This window comes from Diabrotica virgifera, chromosome 3 (assembly GCF_917563875.1).
Source record: "Diabrotica virgifera virgifera chromosome 3, PGI_DIABVI_V3a".
Lineage (NCBI taxonomy): Eukaryota > Metazoa > Arthropoda > Insecta > Coleoptera > Chrysomelidae > Diabrotica > Diabrotica virgifera.
This window is the reverse complement of record NC_065445.1, coordinates 189,331,013-189,337,002: the sequence shown is the minus strand read 5'-3', so window position 1 is coordinate 189,337,002 and position 5,990 is coordinate 189,331,013.

Here is a 5,990-nt window from a genome sequence, read left to right as displayed (position 1 = left end):
TTTAGAATTGAAAAAATACAACAAAACATAGAGTAAGAAAACAATATATTAGGTGAATATTGATAGAAATTTTGGTGGTAATCAAATTATGTAAATAAAAGTATTACATACTATGTATTTTGGTAGGTTCAAATAGGTAGGTACCTATGATATATTTACAATTATTACGTACCTGTTGCTTTAAAAACTATTTAAAAATCACTACAATTATAAACTTTTTTGTTTCTGTCCTCACAACAATAAAACTAATATATTATACATTTGTTTACCTTCATATTGAACAATTATTTATTATTGACAGATCATTTCAACACCCAATCAGAGCCCGTATAACGACTAATAAATTTCGCAATCACTTGCATCGTGCAAAGTGGCTATGTTCAAATATCATAACAAAATGTGATCAACTATTTTTAAAACACTTACCAGTGTAAGATTCTTTAGCTTTGAATAAGCGTGATCGAAGATCGTCCCGGTTGATTGCTGTTATCCACAGTTCTCTACGCCTTCGAGCTAATAGGTTTTTTATCAGTAATTTTGCGGCACTCATACTAGTCACAGTTTGATGGGATTTCACATTGGCATGCAACAATCATCTCTTCTATGTTAATAAGTCCAAAAATATAATATGAAAACTATTTAAAAAGGCAGTATAACCATTAACTAACTTTTTGTTTGTTGTTTCTCTTCCTACAAACTTTAAAACGCAACAACCATACATAACCAAACCACAGTCCCACAGCTGTGCCACAGCTGCCATATTGGATACTTTTTGTCATGTCATTTGAACATCCAATCAGAACAAAGTTGTAATGCGACTGCGCCGGGATCAAAGGTTTTAATCCTATTAAAATTCACCCTCATATCGCGCGTAAAGAAGTATAACTTCAAAAATCACTCAAATCGGACGACTGGTTTAGGAGATTTGAGACATCAAACATGCCCCATTTTTAAGGTGTTCCTTTAATTTTGCCGGTGTGTGTAGTTTCTCCCCCAATTCGAACTACACATTGCCCTTCCAAGGCTTCGGTAAATTTTGCCCTCTTAATAATAAGTATGTAATATAAGTTAATGTTTTTCTTTATTTTTTTTTTTCTTTCCTGATACCTTTCAGTTTCTTGAGATTGTCCGGTCTATTTCGTCAGCGTCGAAAGAATACTGCAAATAATTTCAAAGTGAAAGTATTTCAGATGCTTTGATTATCTGACGGGCTTCGATCGAATGTATTATGTTATGTTGCGAATCGCACGTACACACCACCTTACATAATCATAACACATACCTGATTGGATCATGCAACTCAGTTGTGTCATATTTTGTTGAAAACAAACGCTTCATTATGTTTTTAAAAGCGGCGTTTTGGTAAATTATTTCTCCGTTGGAATCTTTAATTAACTCTTATCCGGATTTTATCGTTTTTGATCATGTATTTTCTTTTATGAGGCAAAATATACTTGAATAAATCTATCATTAGTTGGCTTTCATTATAGCCCGGGAGGTAGTGTCAAATTTGACCGGAGCATCTTAGCATGGCTGGTTTCTTTTTATTTAGGTAGGTGTTCCAAAGCTTATTAACAAATGATGTGTCAGCTGGCCCAAAACCGGGGATTTTAGACAAGAAAAGGTAAAATATGAAAGTTGATGGACAAACGCTACAACTTAAATGTTAAATATTTATATACGTTACTCAGAACATTTGATAGCCTTGCTTACTTGTCCTACCTTTCACTCAGGAGATCCGGGTTCAAATCCTGGCGCGGAAAATTCTTTTTGTTTTTTAACTTGACATTTTATTTTAAAAAATAATTATTTTTATAATACCACGTTTTTATTATTTATACGAGACAATATAAAAAATCTATATGTCTTTTATAGAATCGCAAACTATGCATTTTTGGTCATAATATTATGATTAATCCTAATAAGCAAATTGTTGTGCATGAACCCCTAAAGGTTCCTGAGTTGGTAAGACCAACAATCTAAGTGAAAAGGGAGACATTATTTGTTATTTTTTTGGACAAACTGTTTTTGCTTAATTTTATATGTTGTAGAACCGAAAGATACAACCATAAATTTTCACTTTTCTCTCACCAACCCCCATTTTTTAATAGCAGTCTAAATATTTCCCTATTCTCTATAATATATGTATAAAAATGAATGTTTGTCTGTACCTATGTTCCTTATAGAATCGTAAACTATGCATTTGGTAGAAAAAAGTATAGGTACGCAATATTTTTTAGTATTTTTTGGCTTTCTGGTAATTTTTAGGTATTAAACGTTCAAACATTATTTAGTTTTAAGGCGGTACGAAGTTTGCCGGGTCAGCTAGTTAATAATAGAAATATATTCTTGGACTAGTGTGGCAAAGATTAAAAAGTATAAATCAATAATTTATGAATTTTAGATTGTAATAAAAAAGCGTCAGCTGCATCATATACGTTGCAAAAAATGTTAGCTGGCCAAGTGGACATGCCGTGGTATTATAAAAATAATTATTTTTCAAAATAAAATGTCAATTTAAAAAACAAAAAGAATTTTCCGCGCCAAGATTTGATCCCGGATCTCCTGAGTGAAAGGTAGGAGCCAAGTAAGCAAGACTATCAAATGTTCTGAGTAACGTATATAAATATTTGACATTTAAGTTGTAGCGTTTGTCCATCAACTTTCATATTTTACCTTTTCTTGTCTAAAATCCCCGGTTTTGGGCCAGCTGAAACATCATTTGTTAATAAGCTTTGGAACACCTACCTAAATAAAAAGAAAACAGCCATGCTAAAATGCTCCGGTCAAATTTGACACTACCTCCCTGGCTATTATTTGTATTACTTAATTTTATTGCTGCAATTCGTGCGTATTGAACTGAAGAAAATTTTGGATTTTTGATTAATATTTTTCTAAAAGCTGTGTAAATATGTGTAGCTGTAAAAGCTGTGCAAACTTATGCTACCTTAGAGCGAGTGCTTTACGAGATATGACTAATTCTATTTTGAAGCAGTGTGGGATTGGACACAATGTTTCTTTAAAAATAATCAAATTGCTTAAAAAGTTTTTGTTTGTTATTAGTTTTTTGAATATTGTCTTTTGTCATGAAAAGACATTTTTCATAACATTTCTAAAAATTTTTCAACGTTTTTGAATGGACCCTATACAGCGACCACTATATGAAGAGTACAGGGGAAAAACAAGGAAGAATTGAGATAAACACCAATAAAGGTTTAATTCTTATGATATTCTAAAAACCACTTACGAGATTCTTAGCAGAATTCCAGCAATTCTTATGCTATAATCTTCATATAATATTAATCTATATCAATTTATTAATTTAATAATGCATCAAAAAACTGCTGACATCCATATTTTTGTTCAGTGGCGTGCGGACAATCCTGGTCCTTCGCCTGGATACAAATTCTTAGAAAATTTATATTGACTGATCTTTCTGGTTATTGTTCTGGATCGATAGTCTAGTCGATAGTACTCAGTTTTGGCTACCACATGGCGAGAAAAACCAAAATTCATGAAAAAATTACATTCTTTGTTTTTCCCCTGTACTCTTCATATGGAATAAATTAATTTTTGAATGGGCGATTTTGGAAATAAATCCCGAAATAGGTCGATTTTAATCTTTAAATTGTGATTTTTTGACATATATATCATACAAGTGACGTCATCCATCTGGGCGTGATGACGTAATCAATGCTATTTTTAAATGAGAATAGGATCTTGTAATAGCTCATTTGAAAGGTAATTCAATTCTCTATTCAGTAATATAAACACTAACATAACAGTTTATACAGAACGTCCAATTTTTTAAATTAAATTAATTGAGACAAAAACAGGAATATATGTAAATAAATATTGTTTTTCGCTTGCCAAAACTGCGTCTTGACAGTTCAAATATTTGGTTTAAGCGAATAGCAATGTTTATTGTCCGTTTTGTGACAGCAGTTCCATGTATTTTGAATTAAATAAACTACATGCATTCTTCTATTTGTGTTAATTAATTGAATACAATTTTTGGACACCCTGTATAAATAATGATATTAACGTTTATATTACTGACTAACTATAGAGAATTGAATAACCTTTCAAGTGAGCTATCACACGACTTCTGTTCTCATTTAAAAAATCATCGATTACGTCATCATGGCCAGATGGATCACGTCACTAGCATGATATATATATGCCAAAAAATCATAATTCAAAAGCAACCTTCGATCTGGTTTGGGATTTATTTCCAAAATCACCCATTCACAAAAAAGTGAATTTATTCCAACCTTTACTTGCTCACTGTATATTAAAACGCCATTAAAAAGAACTTTAATATTGTTTTTTAAGTTTTATTAACTACTTCCTGTCTCTAAAACAAACAGTGATAGAGAGACTTTTAGCTTTGAATGTTTATATTATAATTTTGATTACTATTACCATGAAAATTCTATTTACAGTTGTTAATTTCTTCAGATTATACACAGATAGTAATAATAAAAAGTGTATGGAAATAATTTTTGTAATTTAATAATCATATTTTCTAATTTAATAATAAAATTGTCCTCATTTAATTCTTGACCACATTTCTTTCGCCGCCATGAGTTGCGTAATTTTTATAATAATTATATATTTTACAAAAATTTCTGGATGTTAGTTTTAGAATGATAATAGATCAGTGGTTCCCAACCTTTTATGTCTGGCGACCCAACTTCCGATGTTTTTTCATATTAGCGACCCATCCCTCACCAATGATGAGAGAAAAAAATAAGGAACACGGCCACTGTACGCTACTCAGCTACTGTAAGAGCCACGCCGCGACCCACTTGAAATCCGCCAGCGACCCACTAGTGGGTCGCGACCCACCAGTTGGGAAACGGTGTAATAGATGACAAACTATTAGTTCGTCTACATTCCAACAAGTGGTAGGTACCGAACTTTCGATATACCTATGTTTAGAAAAAAAATATTATTTGAAAATTGAAAAAAAAACTTCATCTGAATTCAACATTACGACGATGGAAACACATCCGTAAAGCCTACCACTCACGGTACTGCGGTGTCGTTCGAAAAAATCGTCGATGATATGATCAAAATTTTTGTTAATTAGTCGAATTCGACAAAATTGAACGACGCCGCAGTAGTGTGAGTGGCCGGCTTTATAACATCAGCATAAGGGGATGGGTACGTAGTTTCGGCTCCAATGCTATTTAAATGGGATTCATTTTTTTCGAATCCTGAGAAAACTAATAAGTCTTTTTGAAAAATTTAAACGCAGAATGAAATATTACGTTCTTACCGAGAGCCGAAAGTTCCTGAAAACTTCTATAATGTTTATTTTAATAAGTTACAGGTGTGAAAACTAAGAGAAAATGTAGTGTGATTTTTAATTTCAAATATCTCATTCAAAAGAATCTTTTTATTTATTCTCAGGAACTTTTGGCCCTCGATCATAATTTAGTCTTTCATTCTTCATTTAAATTTTTTAAAAATATTTATTAGTTTTTTAAGGAATCGAAAAAAATCGACACCTTGTCCGTGCTGATATTTTCCAAATTGAACATTCGCTATCTTTGTCATAAACGCACTGACTCGAATAGAATATGGTGGCAAGACAGTGACAATTCTAAATATTTGTCAAATCTTTGACATGGCATCGGGAATATTTTGAGTTGTTGATTAAATAATATCAATAGTGTATTTGATAAATAATTGATTTTTAAGACGTGAACTTAATAAAAAGTTATTTATTGTTTATTATTTGTGGAAGATCCAAGCATATAATACAGCAGGATACATTCTGTGATCCAAGTATTTTGTTGTTAAAGATGTTCGAAATTGTAAGCGTTCCATAGTAACAATATATTATTAAAAAGTCACTTTATCACTTTTCCTCTTTTCTCGATTGAGTATTAGTTTTTGTTGTACAGTAGATAAATTGTTACAGTCATTGAATACATAGTTCGTAAAAAAATTATCAGTAGTGATTGCACAAGAGCTCTAAA